Raw genomic sequence first — 18,963 nt, 5'->3', positions numbered from 1 at the left:
ATAGCTTACTAAACAGATACCATTAATCACTAACTTTACCCAGGAGGTAGAATTTTCCTTCCAAAAGATTTCTTTATTGAGGATGGTCCCAGTATCCAATGTGCATGTAATAAAGGTGTCATGACCTTCTAAATGCCCCATAAATGTCCTATTAACTTTATTTTCTCCCTTCCTCCTTCTCTCCCTCCCAGCTTCTTCTCTCTTTCCTTCCTTCTTTCTTCCTTCTTCCCCTCCCTCCTTCCTTCCATGTTTCCTTCCTTTTCTCTTTCTCTTCTTCATTCTTTTCTTCCTCCCATCTCCCATCCTTTACCACCCTTTAAAATTCATATCCATTTGACATTCAACATACTCAGAAAGATTTACATTGCTTCCTTTATTAGTATATATTAATTATTCAGAGAGTTTGCATTTTATTTCCATACATGCATATAATATACTTCAGTCAATTTAACCCGAAACTGCGAAGACGACCTGAGGATAGATTATCTAGGAACATCTAAGCTCTGTGTGAAAAATTGTCTCAAGTAAGTTATCTATTAGGACCTTAACCATTTTAACTTTTTTTTTTGCCAGTCCTGGGCCTTGGACTCCGCCTGAGCACTGTCCCTGGCTTCCTTTTGCTCAAGGGTAGCACTCTGCCACTTGAGCCACAGCGCCAGTTCTGTCCGTTTTCCATATATGTGGTACTGGGGAATTGAACCCAGGGCTTCATGTATATGAGGCAAGCTCTCTTGCCACTAGGCCATATTCCCAGCCCCATTTTAACCTTTTATTACACTGTTTTATTTTATTTTTGGAGGTAGCACAAAGATGTACTCCCATTTTGTTAGTGTATATTAATTGTACAAGCCAATCTGTCATTGGACTCAATATCCTCCTACCTCAACCTCTGGAGTGCCGGCACTGTAGGCATGCATCAGTATGCTCTGTTTATTAGGCTTTTTAAAATTTTGTTTCATTTGTTTTTCTCATGCTGTCCCTAGGGCTTGAACTCATGGCCTGGGTGCTGTCCCTGAGCTCTTTTGCTCAAGGCTAGCACTCAACCACTTGCATCACAGCTCTACTTCTACTTCTAGTTGTTAATTGGAGAGAAGAGACTCACAGTTTTCTGCCTGGGCTGGCTTTGAACTACAATCCTCAGATCTCAGGCCCCTGAGTAGGTGTGAGCCACCAATGCCAGGTTTGGGTTTTGTTTTGTTTTGTTTTTCCGCTTTCTAAATGTTCCTTAGATGTTTGACATTGAGCAGATGCTCCATAAATTGAACCCATTTTTAAAACTTTTCTCCCCAAACAAATGTTAAAAATCTTTAAGCTTTTTTCCCAAGAGACTTACATTTTGTTATTTGGCTAGATTTTTGAAATCATAAATGTTGTGTTGTTCCTTCTTTGTGAATTCCAGGAAGTTTTTACTACTTGTCCTGCTTGATATCATAGACAGCAAATTCAGGCACTTTCTGGAAATGGGGCCCTTCTAATGACTGAAAGCCCCAAGTCAGCAGTTGCTCAATCTTTACCTTAGGAATAAACAACTCTCCTATCTGGTGTCAGTGTCCGAAGTTCTGGGTACTGATTACATAAAGACAGAGCCATTCTTCGGTTCCCTGGCTCCAAAACTTTTGGTTCCTTTTAGGAGCCTCTGAAGTTACTTCATCTGGACTATCTGATCTACTTATTAAATTTTCATTTAATGCTTTACTATGAAAAATTTCTAAACATACAAAGAAAAGTGGAATAGGCTAATATAACTATATGTCTATTGACCAACTTCAACAATGACCAATACTGGGAAATTGGAGTGTTCATATTTAATGATTGTTTACTACCATAGTTTAGAACAAATCATAGATAGAACACCATGTATCCCATGAAAAGTTTGGCATGGATACCAAATTCATTACGAATTTAAAAAGCCTAACTAATATATCATCAACAATCTAGTAAATAAACAACAATCCCCTAATGTCATTGAGTCTCCAATTTTGCCAATTGCTTCAAAGTTATCTTCTTTATACTTGATTGATTTAAATGAAGACCTGAGTAAGATTCACCCATCATTCAACTGTTAGCATTCTTGTGTTCCTTTTATTCTATAACAATCCTCTCCCAAAATTTGTATTTACTATTACTTAAATAGGGTCATTTTCACAGTGCCTCTCATAATTAATAAGCAAAATTCTTTTAGTATAATTTACATATCTCTTTATTTGATTGTATCTTGCAAATTATTAGATATATTAAGAGACTTGGTAGAATTCTCAGCAACCTTCACCAATATCTTTTAGCTGCTATAAGTAAATGTTACCTAAAGCTATTTTGTTATAAATTTTCAAACTCATGGTTTATTTTTCTGATTCATTCATTCCTTTTGTCATTCTTTTGTCAGCCCTGGGGCTTGAACTCTGGACCTGGATACTGTCCCTGACCTCCTTTTGCTCAAGGCCAGCACTCTACCACTTGAGCCACAGAGCCACTTCTGGTTTTTCCTATGATTAACTGGAGATAAGAGTCTCATGGACTTTCCTGAACAGGCTGGCTTTGAACTGTGATCCTTAGATCTCAGTCTTCTGAGTAGCTAGAATTACAAGTGTGAGCTGCTAGTGTTTGTCATCATCAAATTGTCCCTTCAAGCTGGTTGCAATGTTATTATGTCATAACTTTGCATTCTTGGATATATTTTTTGTTTCAAACACAAGAAAAATTTCCAGGCTCTTTGTCTATTTTCTGTTCACAGACTTGGGATTTACAAGGAAGTGTGGATTCTTTTTAATAGAGATATGTTTTTAGAGATCAGACTTGGGCAGCAAGTGTTTCATATCCCTGGATCATGTTAGAAATGAAAACTCATCAGGGATGGTTTGTGGCAGAATGGTGAAGAACTGAGAAGATATAGCTGTATCAGAATGGGTACTCTGATTACCAAATGTAATTGAATATTTCTTATTTTAATGGGACGGATCACTACCTTGATTTATTTTTGCACATGTGCATAGATATGTCTAAGGTAAGGATTGCCTAGGACTGAACCTAAGCGGTTTGCATTGCTAATATTGAACAAAATCCATATATTGACTAAAGATGTCCCACTGCCTTCTTGCTTGAGTTACTTCTGACAGAAAAGCTCTACTTACCATTATCTTTGTTTTAGCTTTTGCTATTTGAAGATTTTCTCTTTGTCATTTCCTGGCCTAGCAGAAAATAAAGAAGATGGTACCTACATGTCAACAGAAAGACTTTTAGAGAGGCTCAGGGATAAACTTTCTCACTGTTATTAACAGGGGAAAGCAGCATTTGAAAGAGGCCACCTGGTTCAAGGGCACAAGTAAATGAAGCTGTAAACCAGGACTTTTAGTACTGAATCCACCACATCTGCACATTTTTATTCTCATTGAACTCTGCCTTTGCTTTGACTAAAATGTAGAATGGGTTCTTGTATCTAGCCAAGGCCAGCTTCTTCCTTGACTCTGGACCGTATGCTTTCCAATCCACCTCAGACTTAGGTTGCTAAGAAAATGCATTTTAACTTCCACATCCTAATTTTCTTCCTTAACTCCTGATTCTTTCTCACCTACATTCATGAACACCTTCCTACAAGTGCACAAGTTTGCTGCTGGTGACATTTGACATAGTAGGCAAATCATGAACCTGCATTTGAACTCTTAGCCATTTACTGTTTTCATTATTGGATTTACTACAGAAGTGGATCATCTCCGAGCTGTGCTCCTCTGCATTTCACAGAATCTGGTTTTGACTGGCTCTGATGACTTGATGCTGCTTCCCAAGTGGATTCACCATGATTTTCACTGATGTGTGAGTATTACACATAACTGGGGACCCAAGTTTGCATGAAGGCATGATTGTGTCTGTCATAAATAGATGATGCGTCTGTAGAGTTATAAAATTAACAGATCTTGACCTCTCTTCATAGAAGAGAACTAAACAAAGTCATGACTGCTGGATAATACCAGGAGTTTTAATCCCCAAGGAGATTGCTGTGTTGTACTGTTTACAAAACTACAAATTATGGTTTTAGTGCTCAAATTATTAAATGTGTGGATCTCACAAAGAAGGGCAAATACATAACTAGCTCCTGCACAAATAAACTAACTCATGAATATATTGTTCCCTCTAAGTGTCATCCTGTCCTTCTTAATGTCTTTTTGCAGTATCTCTCAGCTTCTCCCTATTTTTCCTGCCTTCCACTCCAGGAAGCAGTGATCTGCTTTCTCTGATGAAGATTAATTTGTCTCTTTCAGGAATTTATTTCTCCCAGTACAATTATTTTGAGATTCAACCACATTGTACAAATGAACAGTTCATTTCTTTTTATTGATGAATAATGTAACAATATAAATTGCTATTGCATGGCTATATTGCAACTTGTATATCCATTTATTTACCATTTGATTAAAAAGGGAATCGTTTGCAGATTTTGGCCATTATAAATAAAGCCCATATGAACAGATATTTATAGAGACATATGGTTTCAGGTCTAATAGATAAATACTTAGGAGTAGAATATATTGATCATATAATAAATGTATGTTTAGCTTTTTAGAAAAATGGCAAACTATTTCCAAAGAAGTTGTATCATTGTACATTTTCATCAACAACACACAAATCTTCTAGATCCTCTATATACTCATTACGTTGGTTTGGCCAGTTTTTCAAGTTTTGGATTGCTAGAATGAAGTTGAACATCATTTCATGGACTATCAATATATCTTTCTTAGTAAAATATCTCTTTAAATCTTGGTATTGAGCATGGCCACACCATTTTTTAACTAGGCCTTGTGATTCTAGTAAAATTGTTTGGATTCTACAAAGACTAGGAAATATTTCACCCAAAGATTTGGAAACTAGAAGTGGTTCAAACCTGATTTATCTTGTGCAACCCGGTCCCAGTGAACAGAAACATATCTTTGCTATGAAGAACTTCACTCACTTCAAGTAATAATTATTCTCACTCCAATGCTCCTATATGATTTTGGTTATGAAACTTTCATATCTCTATAGGGTTCTGCTTGGACTAAATCCTAAATGTCAGTTTTCTATTCTCTAGCCACTCCAAAATTATTACTAGTTAAGTGGCCATAAATTTACCTAGGATTATGGTCTTTTCACAGAACATCAACCTGTGTGCTTTTATTCTTGGTTCTATGTTAAAAAGACTGGATCATCAGTTCCTGGCCAAGAAGAAGAGGTGCTTAGTGAGACTGCGGCAGAAAATCCTATAATGTAAACACATGACTGCCTGAATTGATCTTCATTAATGAGAGGTATCAAAGCAGAGGCTAAAGGAGAAAGGCTCCATCTGAGTAGAAAACTCAAATTCATGCCTTTGGACTAAGAAATGCTTATTATTTCTGCAGTTCCTGCTTTTTCTGCTGCTGAGAGCTTCTCCATCTTTCTCTGGATACCTCCTGAAATTTACAGGTGTCCCCTTGTTCTGACATCTGCATGTTGCTGGGTTACTTTGCTTTCTGGCATTTCTAATATCTTTAGTTCTGTTTTGAAAAAGTTAAAAAGGAGAGAAATTATAAACACCCTAGAAGTTGAAAATATCATCATTGTTTTCCAAGTTGTGAATAGTATAGCTTTTCCTAACATCCTTGGTGAAGTGATATCTCTGATTTTGTAGGTAGTTATTTCCAGCTCTCTGAAAGCACTGGGCTGGTTTGTAACCCAGGTCCCTTTTCCTATGTGAGCATTGAGATTAGTTTCTAACCATGGAAAATTGAACCTGGTTCTATATTCCTATGAACACTTGTGATTTTAGTTTCTACTCATGGTTGCCTTTTAAATCCTTTCTGAATTTATAACCCTGACATCTCCTTTCAATTTTGAATTTGACTATAACTATTTAAATTGTATTGTGAGAGAATAAATCATCTTCCAGCTAGCTGAGGCCTGGTAGCCTGATAGGACCTGTCACTGATATCAGTGATTTAGAAAGAGGAGTCCTCAGCCTTGAAGAATTTTAATTTGGTGGGACGTTTATTGCATGTCATCCACATACTTCCTTCAGTTAATTTTTATTGTCTTTTCTATAAGAGAAAATGGCTGGGCAATCATTGGTGGCTCACTTTTATAATACTAGCTACTCAGGAAGCTGAGATCTAAGGATTGTGATTAAAAAACAGACAGACAAAAAAACTTCAAGAGACTCTTACTCTCCAATTAGCGAGCAAAAAACCCAACACAAAAAACAAAAACTGAACCCAAAACAGAAGTAGGGGTGTGGCTCAAGTTTAAAGCCCCAGCCTTGAGTGAAAAAGCCACATGATAATTATGAAGCCCCAAGTAGAAGCTCAAGTGCCAGAACCAAGGAAGGAGAGAGGAAGGAAGCGGGGGGGGGGGGGGGGGGGGGGGGGGGGGGGGGGGGGGGGGGGGGGGGGGCGTGGGCGGGCGGGGGGGGGGGGGTGGAGACAGAGACACCCACAGAGAGAGAGAGAGAGAGATCATACTTCTATCTTCACTCTTTGGAATTTAAGTATGGAAAATCTAAGTCCATTACAGAAGGGATCTTGTGTAGAAAACTTTTTGCTGAGTCATTTTTTAAGAACTTTGGATCCTGAGTTAATTAATCAATAACTTTTTAGAATTTTAATATGTATAACCCTGAATTACCCAAGGAAGAATACGTAACCTAGTTTTACAGTTTAATTTTTAACTTTATTTTAAAATGCTCAGGAATTTAGGGCCTACATTCTACATGGTGAGTCAGAGTAGAGAAATAGACCCAACGTAGTTTCATGTACAAATAAAATCCAGCTTTTCTTCATCTCAATGGTTAGCTTTCTTTTCTTTCTTTCTTCTTTAATTTGGTTTTTATTTTATGTAGGATCTCACCCAGGTGGTCTGGAATTGCCATATAGCTCAGATTGTTCTCAAACTTGTAATCATCCTGCCTTAGTCTCCCAAATTATAGGATTATAAGTGTGTGCCACTATGCCAGGCTTTATGATTATATTTAAGCAATTGAATATATATATATGTATATATGGAACATTTCCTTGACTTAGATTTCTTTTTGATTCAGATTGATCTTTTAACTTGCTTCACTCCAGTTTGAAGGTCTTCAGAGAATGAATGTCTTTGATTTACCAGGTATGATAATAATGGTTTCAGTAAGATTGTAAACAGTTGACATGACTAATTAGCCACTTGACAGCTCAGTAGGATAATAATGGCTCTGATTCAGAATAACATTTCAGGAGACTAGTACACAATCCTACAGTGATAATAGGAAACCTTTCTGTGTAAAGAGACAGAACCAGTCCTGGAGGAGGTTCATGTGACTCTTCTACCCCAAGGCTGTCAAAGTCCAGCTGGGATCAGATGACTTTGGGGCAGGTGTTAAGCAATCACATTGAATAAGCTAAATCTTGAGAAAGAAGACTTGATTAAGTGGTAGTGGCTTATCAAAAGATAATTAAATTAAAGATACTGAAAGTTAGAATATAAAATACAGTAAAAAAAAAAGTTGGAAGCAGCCAACTCTTTCAAAACTATATGAGGAATAAATAACTTCTTTTTCTTTCTTTCTTATTTTATGTTTTTGAGACAATATCTTACTATGTAGCTAGCTCAAGTTGGCCTTGAACTTCTGATCATTCTGTCTCCATCTCTCAAACTCAGATTTCAGGCATATGCTACCATGCCCAGCTACTATAAATAATTCAACAAAATAGAAAGGGGAAGTGTACATTGAAAACTGGGAGTAGGACAAAAAATGTATTTAATAAAAATGATTTGTAAAACCTGGAACAAACATTCTACTCACTCAAGAAGCTATCCCATTAATATCGAATATGTAAGAGAAGTGCTTGATATATATATATGTATATATATATACACATATATATATAGATAGATATAGATTCACCATTATACTGGAAGGTCTAACCAAAATAATCACACAAGAAGTAGTTGTGTCAAGTATGACAAGAAATGTACTCCCTACCTTACATATGTAACTGTAACCCCTCTGTATATCACCTTGACAATAAAATTAAATTTAAAGATGAGAAAAGAAAAAAAAAGAAATGATTAGAAACAAGAAGTAAGACTGCAGCTATCAATAGATGATGTAGAAACAAAAAATTCTATATAAAATTATTATAATTGTAAGGTCCTCTCCCTGAGGGCTCCATGTAGATGCCCCCACCTCATTAAGTCTCCACCCAGTTACCTGGGTAACCTGCAGACCTGGAGGCAGTTACCTTCCCTTTCCCTGAGGTCACATCCTAATCCACCTGGCCACACCCCTTGCCCCTGCCCCAAATAAAGCAGGGCTGGGTGGGGGTAGCCCTCTTCTCTCTCTCTCTCTCCCTTCTCTTCGGCCTTGGATCACCTCGGCCACAGGCCAGCAGTTCGGTAATAAACTTTCTCTCCTGCCTGAATACCGCGTGGCGTTCCTTTACCGGCTCCCTACTTTAAAAAAATCTAACAATAATTAACAAGAGTTATCAAGAAAGCTTTACAGAGGTAAAAGTGATATTCATAGGCCGAATCACTTTTTAAATGATCAGCTCCAAACATAAAATGCCATAAAATGATATTCACAGTAACATATATAAATGGAGAAAATATGGAAAATCCTTTATGTAGAAAATTATAAAACTTTGTATTGCATAGAAAAAATAAATTATTTTCATGAACAAAAACACATAAAAATGCACTCTGAAGTCTTCCCACATTAATTCATAGATCAAACAAAATTCCAACCAACAGTCCAGCATAGTTTTTCTTTGAAATTGACTGGCAAAAATCTTTACATAAAGGTAGATTCTATTCCTTTCTAATTATTTTCCAACTTTGCACTCTGCTCCTCTTTCAGGGACTCCTTGTTTTGTTTTCACTTATTTGTTTGTTTTGCTGGCTGATTTGTGTCAGTACTGGGCCTTGAACTCAAGGCCTGACAATATTGCTGTGATTTTCCTGCTCAAAGCTTGTGTTCTACCACTTGAATCACAGCTCCACTTCTAGCTCTTTGCTGGTTATTTGGGGATAAGAGTCTCAGGAACTTTCCTGCCCATGCTGGCTTCAAACCAAGATCCTCAGATCTCAGCCTCCTGAGTGTTAGCATTTCCGTAGCCTCAGGTCCTCAGCTCCTCCCACTAGCCCCCACACCCACCCATACCTAATGAGCCACTCCTACTCACTACCTAACTACTTCCCCTTTACCCCCAGAGAGAAGCTGCCACCTGGATAAGGTACAGGCGCCTTGTAGCTCCCTCTCCTGTAGGAACTATGGCCCCACTAATAAACCTCCTTTGAACCTTCTTCTCCTGCCTGTGATTATCTCCCCATGGTCCTCTGGGATGGTGGGGACCTATGCTTTCACTGAGTAGCTAGAATTACAGGTGTGACCACTAGTGCCTGACTAGGGAGTCTTTTTGATGGGTTTATTTAACACGAACCATGGGCTGGACATCGTTCATGTAAGCATATTACATACACCACTGTTATTTTTCACAATCATCTGAGGTAGGTATTGTTGCTATTGATAGTAGCCAGGAAATCTGGCTGCTTTTCCCATCACCTGTTTGGCAAACCAATTTTCAACTTTAATTTCTCATATATCTTCCCTCCAATTTCCTACAACTTGTATTTTGGCATATGACTGAATTGGTATGGCTGCCAATTTTCTTTTAATTTCTTAAAATATGCTATGTACCTGCTTCCTCTCCTTCCTTTTCTTCTTCTTGGCTTCTTTTTAAGTACTAAAGGTATCTTTTCTTCTTCTTCTTCATTTATTTATTTATTTATTTTTGGTGCTGGACCTGGCCTCAAACTTAGGCCCTGAGCACTGTCCTGCAGTTTCTTTGCTCAAGGCTAGTGCTCTACCACTTGAGCCACAGCTCCACTTCCAGCTTTTTGGTGGTAAGATGGAGATAAGACTCTCATGAACTTTTCTGCCCAGGCTGGCTTCAAAGTGCAATATTTAGATCTCAGCTTCCTTAGTTGTTAGGTGTGAGCTACCAGTTATCATTTTTAAGGAAATTTGAGGGGGTGGAGGCGGGGCCCTTGGACTCAGGGCTTGAGCACTGTCCCTGGCTTTGCAAACCCAGGGCTTCGTGCATGCTAGGCAAGCACTCTATCCCTAAGCCTCATTCCCAGCCCCTCCATGTTCTTATTTGACATAATTTTGCTTATTATCCTCCAGTGACCATGCTGATCATGTCAAACCTGAAAGAACTTCAAAGGGTAACTTAGAAATCATCAAAATAAATGCTTAAATAAGTGAATCGGATGGAAAGGAAAATTTCCTTTAAAATGATAATAGTTTTTCTTTGTTCTATTCCTTCTGTTACTTTTATGGAGAGGAGGTGTGTTCTCTCATTTCACATCGCTTCTCTCAGATTTTCAGATTCCAATATTTACACTAAAGCTTTCGTGTATGTGTGTGTGTGTGTGTGTGTGTGTGTGCGCGTGCGCACGCGCGCATGTGTGTTGGCACTGGGGTTTTAACTCAAGGCCTGGGCACTATCCTTTAGCTTTTTTCCTCAAGGCTGGCTCTTTATTACTTGAGGCACAGTTCTGCTTCCAGCTTTTTGGTGATGACTTGGAGTCTCATGGACTTTCCTGTCCCTGCTGGCTTTGAACCACAATCCTTAGATCTCTGCCTTACAGGCATGAGCCCCAGGTCCCACACATATATTAAAACCTTGGCTGAATTCCTTTGATACTTCCTTCTCGCTAGAGGATTCTCATTTGCCTTCTGGTGCTGAATCATGATGATGAGACAGATCATTAACCTCTGTTGTTGTTACAAAAGAGGATTAGGAGGATTAAGAGTCAGACCGATTTGTTGGCCATTAGACTTAAGTTTAAATTATAATTACGTTCAACTATGTGTGGCTGCTATTTATCAGGTCTGTGCTTAGCCAGCCCAACTGAAATGTCTTTGGAAGAGAAAAGAAAAGAGAAAGAAGAGAAAAGATAGAGATTGAAGAGATCACAGGTGATCAGAAGTAGAGCATGTACTTAAATTGCTTTTGCTGAAAAGCATCCACTCCTTTCTTGAGCACACAAACGAAAAGCAAGAGAGAAGCCAGGCCTCTGCTTCTGTGTTGCATCTGTCTATGTCTAAGACATTTGTTCTGCAATTACTTTGCATTCACCTTGAAACTCAGGAAGATTAGGATTTATTGATAATGTGCTTACCAGCAGGGCTGGAGGAAACTTCCCAGAAGGAAGGAAATGTAGAGCCTCATCAGGATAGTAATAACAGGATTCTCTGGAATCCTTCCCCAAATAAGCACTAAAATAATGATCAACCAAGCCATGCTTTGACCAAGATTGTACAATAACTATGCATACATCTCTCCTCCTGCATTCAGTTCTTTGTCTATTTGAATCTGTAGCTCAAGTCTGTATCCTGACGATGGCTGAAGATGAACTGACATACTGTCCTATCCTGCTTGCCTAAGCCACCTAATAAACTCCCTTTCTCTGGGGGCAAATGGCAGACCCGACATGTGGAAACTCAGCAGTTTGGAGTTGGGTTCTAAAACTTCTATTTCATAAACAATAAGAACAAGCATGATGCTGGAGACCACAGAGCCTGGAATTCAATCTCTTTCCCCAAAATACACCAAAACCCTTCAAACTTATTTTAGCTAAAGGAGCATTTCTTCTTCGGACTTCAAAGTGAAAGGTTTTGTACATGCTCTTTCTTCACTCTGAATCAGACTGTATTTCACAGTACGCATTGGGAATCAACCTAAGCTTGCGAATATTAGATGATAACAGCTGCCAAAGAAGATGAAGATTGTCTAGAGTGAATAAAGTCAAGTTTGAGACTAGGATCAGCCCTACCACATACACAGTTATGAAACCATGCTATTATTACATTGCACCAAATGTTCCTTCCTAGCTAGCAAATGTAACTCTAGGCAGATTTTGTTACTATTGAGTCAATATTAGTCAAGCTAGTGGCTTGGTCACAGGCTCATTTAGTGGCCAGGCTCTGTGGCATATGCCTGTAATCCTAGCTACTCAGGAGGCTAAGATCTGAGGATTCATTTCAAAGTCTGCCTGGGCAGGAAAGTCCATAAGACATTGATCTCCAACTAACTGGACAAAGCTGGAAGTGGAGGTGTGGCTGGAGTGGTAGAGCTCCAGTGAGCACCATTTAGCTTAAGTGAAAAACTAAGGGAAAACACCCAGGCCCTGAGTTCAAGCCCCAGTACTTGCAGAAAAAGAGAAAGGAAGGTAGGGAGGGAGGGAGGGAGGGAGGGAGGGGGGAATGAAAAGGAGAAGTAATAAAATTTGGGTTACTCAACAAAACGTTCTAGTTACACATTTGGAATCCAAGCATTCTGAGTTGGCAGACATGTAGCTGACAGGTTCTTGTAGGGGTCTCCTTTGTCCTATGATCTTTTTCCTCATCACCCTGGCTGACCAACTTGGGGTGGTTTCTTGAAGAAACTGACAGCTTACTAGTACAAAACTGCAACTTACATGAAAATTTTAATGCTAAGTTTGAAGGAAATCATTGATGTAGAATATTACCAAACAAAAATGGAGAGACTATCAAGGTAACTAGTGAAAGAAATGGAAAGATTTTATTGAAATACTATTTTGCAATGTCGCAGTTTTTGTCTACAGTTTTCTTTAAAATAGGAGCAGGTACTAACAAAACCTTGATTTCACTCTTTTCCTAAAAAAAAGCGGGGGGGGGGGGCAGGATGGAGTGGGAGCTGAGTTTATTACCTCAGTGCTACATGTCCTTAGCTTTGGGGATTGCGTTTTCTTCGGAAGCAGCTTAGCCTGGCTATCGGGCAGGGTGCTCGCTCCCCAGACCAATGGTCCCGGGGCCCCCACAGATTGAGTGAGCTCTTTGTCACTGGGAGTGACTAAAGGCAGGTGCAGCGAGATGATGCTCACTTAGCCATGGGTCGAATTGCCTGCGGGCTCCAGAATCTTCTCCCATCAGGTGCCAGCACGCTCCCAGATTCGCCCGTGTGCCAGCACAAGCTTGCTCAGAGTAATTGTGCTTGGTTGAGCAGGTGCAAACCTCGAAGCGACCGGATCTTGGTTTTAGCCGTTATCCTGGCCTCGCAGTGCCCTCTAACGTTAAAGCGGAGTTCTGCAACTCGTTTTCTTCATGAGCTGCCTTCTTAAAGTGTGTCCACAGCCAAATTAAGCAGAACTGGCATTTTCCATTGTGATTCATCTAATAAGAAGACTCCATTTGAAGACGATTATCTACAGGATTCTGTTTTCTGGGTATCTATGCCATTACCAAACACTCCAGCTTCCAGCGAGTTTCTTTTATTAGGACTTAAAACATCAAACACCAAAAACATTTTTTTGAAGCAGTCTTGCTGTGTAACTCAGGCTAGACTCCAATCTCATGCCTTTTGCCTCTGTCCACCATTCTTGGCTCTTCAAGACGTTTTTAGAGCCATTTTCGTTTTAAGAATTAAAGCTTAGGTTAAGAAGGTTAATCTCTCGCAAAGAAGTCGCTATTGTCTCAAATATTGCATTGGGCAAGTTTTAAATACTGTCCTATATTTTTCTTAATCATGAAACTTCCTTGCCAGTCAGGTGTTTGCTTATTTAAAGAAGATGAGGCTGTACAAACAGGTAGGAGCAGATCTCAGAGGGCGTTAGGTGCTATGCTTAGGAAAATCCAGAGTGATATTATTAAATCAATTCTGCTCCTTCTCTAGGTCAGCTCTAGTCTAAGAAAAATGAACTCTTTGTGCAGTCCTGCCAACTCGAGCCTTCCATAATTCTGGAGTCTTAAGCAATCAATTTAGTCAGCAACAAAATAACCCTGTTATGTTCTATGTAGACAGTTGAGATCAGGTTTATGTATACAGAGTCTTAAATCCATTTTTTTTTTTTGCTATTTAATCATTGATGGCCACAGTCTGTCAGACACATTTCTATATAGCTCCAATTAGTCGACCAATCCCAAGAGAGCATGGCCATTATTCTGTTCAGTGCTCTTCTTATCCTACTCAGCTCCTCTATCTGTGACATGGATCTATTACAGAAATACCTCTTTTTTTTTTAAGATAGGGTCTCATAATATAACTCAGGCTGGCCTTCAGCTCCCCGTCCTCCTGCCTCTGCCTTCTAAACACTAGGATTTGAGCTGTTCTCTACCATATTCAGAGCATGGATAATTCTTTGCCCCAACCACCCTTCTGTTCATCTAAGGCACCCTTTTCCCTTCTTCACTCTGTTTTTGTTTCAGTACCCCTGCTGGGCCACCAGGGCTACTTTCCTCCCACTCTGCTTGACTTTCCACTTGACTGTTGACCCCTGTATTCACACAGACATCCATCTTGCTTGGTCCAACCTACTGGATTTTGGAACTCATATCATTTAGAGAAAAAGGAAGAGAACTAGAGAAATAAATATTTATTTGTGATGGATATAGATCCAGATGTGTGTTTTACCAAATAAATCTTTACTTCTTTTATTTATTTATTTATTTTTGCCAGTCCTGGGCCTTGGACTCAGGGCCTGAGCACTGTCCCTGGCTTCTTTTTGCTCAAGGCTAGCACTCTGTCACTTGAGCCACAGCACCACTTCTGGCCATTTTCTATGTATGTGGTGCTGGGGAATCGAACCCAGGGCTTCATGTATACAAGGCAAGCACTCTTGCCACTAGGCCATATTCCCAGCTCCAAATCTTTACTTGTTTTTGAAGCTGAGTTTCCCTGTGCAACCCAGGCTTCATGATCCTCCTGCATCAGCATCTTCAATGAGTGCTGGAATTACAGGTGTGTGCCACCATGCCTTGACCACACAGCAGATATTTAGAAGATGCTGACTAATTAAGTGCTCTGCTAAAAGTTTGAATAAGATGTATAACACTTCTGTGAATAATGAAAGATCTGACCCAATAAATGTCTGCCAACAGGTCTGATGAAGCCAACATCTACTCTTCTACATCATATGAAAAGATATCTTGGGGCTGGGAATATGGCCTAGTGGTAAAGTGCCCGTCTCGTATACATGAAGCCCTGGGTTCGATTCCTCAGAACCACATAGATAGAAAAAGCTGGAAGTGGTACTGTGGCTCAAGTGGCAGAGTGCTAGCCTTGAGCAAAAAGAAGCCAGGGACAGTGCTCAGGCCCTGAGGTCAAGCCCTGGCAAAAAAGAAAAAGAAAAGAAAAGAAAGGATATCTTAATCTCTCATCAGGATAAACCCACATCAGATTTTCTTCAAACTTTATCTCTTTCCATGTCCACTTGTTTGTGCATGTGTGTGGTGTGTATGTGTGTGTGTCTGGGGGTGCATAAGTGCACTGGTTCTGGGGCTTGAACTCAAGGCCTGGGTGCTGCCTTGGAGCTTTCTTGCTCAGTGTTAGTCACAGCTCCACTTCCAGCTTTTTGGTGGTTAATTGGAGATAAAAGTCTCATGAACTTTTCTGCCTGAGCTGACTTGGAAATGTGATCCTCAGATCTCAGCCTCCTAGGTAGCAAGGATTACGGATGTGAGCCACTGGTACCCAGCTTGAGGTCTACTTTTAAGAGTTGTCCTTATACCAAGTATTTTCTTTCTCTCAAAAAATTTGGGACAAAAATGTAGTTAATAATAATAATAATAATAGATTTCTGCCCTACTTCTTGAATCATTCTAGTTGTTTTTGGCTATTGGTAAGGATAACTATTTATACACTATATATGTATGTTACACACACACACACACATACACATACACACACATATATATATATATTTGGGCAACAAAGTTAAGGTTAGAACCCTTAACTGTCCTTAAAAAAAACTTGTTTATTGCCAATATTTCCTAAGTAGAATATAAATACCTGTAACTCACTATATCCAGTGTGAGTGATATTCCTTTTAACTCAGTCATCATCCTTTTTTGATGTTCTATATTTTAACAATTGACTCCTAGAGCTAATCAGTATTAATTCATCTTAGTGAGAAAGGAGGAAGAGATCTTTAAAAAAATACACAATACCATTCACAAGTTAAATAATACTGTTAAGTATGAAACATGCATATAGTTAGCCCTCAGATCCACCAAGGATTAGTGTATACCAAAGTCTGCGGATGCTCCAGACCTTTACTTAATGTGCTCAATGTGCTTTACTTAATATGCTCCTGTGTATTCCAATTCACCTCTAGATAACTTATAATACCTAGTGCAATGTAAATCCTATGTAAACAGTTGTTACATTGCATTTTCAAAGAAAAAATAACAAGGAAAGTAGTCTGTATTGTGTTTATACAGATGCTTTTTTTTTTTTTTTTTTTTTTGCCAGTCCTGGGCCTTGGACCTCAGGGCCTGAGCACTGTCCCTGGCTTTTTTTTTTTTTTTTTTTTTTTTTTTGCTCAAGGCTAGCACTCTGCCACTCGAGCCACTTCTGGCCATTTTCTATATGTGGTGCTGGGGAATCGAACCCAGGGCTTCATGTATACAAGGTAAGCACTCTTGCCCCTAGGCCATATTCCCAGCACTATACAGATGCATTTAAAAAAACATCCTTTGGTTCCATGCTTGGCAGTATTTGGATGCAGGCCCAAAGAAACACAGAGCCAGCTATGGGTTTTAGAGCTGCTTATGCTTACGGTTACAAGGCATAGGATTTACTGCATCCACTACTACTCCGCTTCTATGATCTCTTGGTCTTCAGTCAGCATCACAATTAACTATATGTTTTACTTAGTGAAGCAAATTTCTGAATTATCTTAGAAAGTAATGATCCTTCTTGTATGAAGGTACTATTGTTTTCATTAGGCTTTTATATGAGACAAGAGAGTAGTCAGAATTTCCAGAAAATTCCCTAGATCCTGAAAATTCTTCAGGTAGCCATCCCTATAGAATGGTAACCGTAATTATCTTTTGTATTTATTTGAGAAGAATAACTAAAGCCAGTACAGTTACATGTTGTCTAAATTCCTTTCTCTTGGGAAAAGTATCACACTAAATTATTTGCAAATGCCATGTCTTGATTGTGAATCTAACGAATACATCTAGAACTTTCCCAGTACAGTTCTAATTTGACCTACCTAAAAATAGAAGGAGCCTTAAATTACAATACAGAGGAGCCATGGACATAGTCTGGAAAACACTGAGAGATATACTGCAGCCTAGAAAAAGAATAGCAGGCCTGGAGAAAAACCAAACCAAACAAAACAAAAAACACCTCTACCCCCCATGGCTCACTATGTACTCTGAGCACTGAAGCTTAATTGAAAGAATGTAGAATGCCCTTTTCTCCTCCATATCCTACCACCTTTAACTTAGTACTGACAACACTGTGGTAATAGCACAATGGATGGCATAAAGCCAGATAAGGAAACAAAAACAAGGCCAACTGAGAAATTTGAAGCTTCTGTTGTTTATAGCTATAACAAACTTCAAACATAGCCAGAACAACATAAATCCTCACTGCTAAAGGTAAATTTATTTCAGTATTTCCTGCCTCCTAAAATGTGTTTGGTGTCTAACAAACAAAAAATCTAAGGCATTCCAAAGGGCATAAAAAGTATGGTGTGAAGAGATGCGTTTTCAGAATAGATTCCCATATAATATAGATGTTAGAATTATAAGATAGGAAGTATATATGAATGAGAATTAATATGTTAAAGACTTCAAAAGACAGAGTAGAGAAGATTGATGATCAGATAAAGTATCAGCAAAATGGCATAGTTGGAAATCCCAGTCTTTGTTCTTCAACAACAACAAAAACAATTTCACAGTTATCCATGAGTAAAAGTAACTCTCAGAGGGCTCAGGAGTCCAGTTAAGAAGCTGTAGCAACAGCAATATGGTGGAGCAAAAATAAAAAGCAAAACAACCAAAAAAAAAAAAATCCCCTCAAGGAACAAGTAAATGGAGTGGGAAAGAACAGTTCTGACTTATTAGCATAATCGTATTCTTCAGAATGCCAAAGATGGAGATCTCAGCCTATAATCTCTCCTCAGAAGAAACAGGAGAGCATGGTGAATGATCAGCACCCCCACCTTTCAGGGCACTGCCCACAGGACTCAACTTGGTTTCACAGCACCTATATCATGTAGGGATTGGCATCATTTAGCTGTCTGGAAATGGCTAGGGACATGTAAGAAGGTGGTGACTCTCTGTATGAGCCATATATACCACAGGAGATATTGTGCTCTACCATCCCTTTTCTGCCAAGAACTTCTGCAGCTTTGGTAGAGAAGTAAGCTCAACAAGCCATTGCAGGGGCAGGGGATATGGCCTAGTGGCAAGAGTGCTTGCCTCCTATACATGAGGCCCTGGGTTCAATTCCCCAGCACCACATATACAGAAAATGGCCAGAAGTGGCACTGTGGCTCAAGTGGCAGAGTGCTAGCCTTGAGCAAAAAGAAGCCAGGGACAGTGCTCAGGCCCTGAGTCCAAGCCCCAGGACTGGCCAAAAAAAAAAAAAAAAAGCCATTGCAGCAGCTATGGATCTCCACACCTTGTGTCCTAGGATGATGTTCCAAACTTTAGTCCCCACGGCCTGTTCTACTTTGTGTCAGGCCATTTTTTAAAGGCTTAGAAAAAAAAAAGGTGAATGGATTTTTTAAGAATTATCCAGAGAGAAAAACATTTACAATGGGAAAGATACAGGAAAGACTGCTGGTTTAGGATCAGGATTATATAATATGAGTAAAGGAAAGATTCCCGTGGTTAAGATTTATGTTGCTTCTTCACACAGTGAACGGTCACTATAAGAAGAAACATGGCTGCAGAAAAGGAGAAGTTAGCCAAATGCTAGAAAGACATGAGGAAGAGAGGATGCTGCAATGTCTGAGAGGGAAATGGGAAATGCTGACCTGAAACTACAAAGGAGGGAGGGGCTAGAACATCCCTTCCATGAGGCAATAGGGCAATGGCCCCTGAATCGCTGAGTTAGCAACAGTGTTCAGTTCATTGCCAAATCACATCACAGAAAACACAACTGATGGTGGTGGAGAAAAGCCAAGCTCTAGGAAGGAGGTTTTAGCAGTTATAAA

Source organism: Perognathus longimembris, chromosome 6 (assembly GCF_023159225.1).
Source record: "Perognathus longimembris pacificus isolate PPM17 chromosome 6, ASM2315922v1, whole genome shotgun sequence".
In the NCBI taxonomy this organism is placed as follows: Eukaryota; Metazoa; Chordata; class Mammalia; order Rodentia; family Heteromyidae; genus Perognathus; species Perognathus longimembris.
This window is presented reverse-complemented; position numbering follows the sequence as displayed.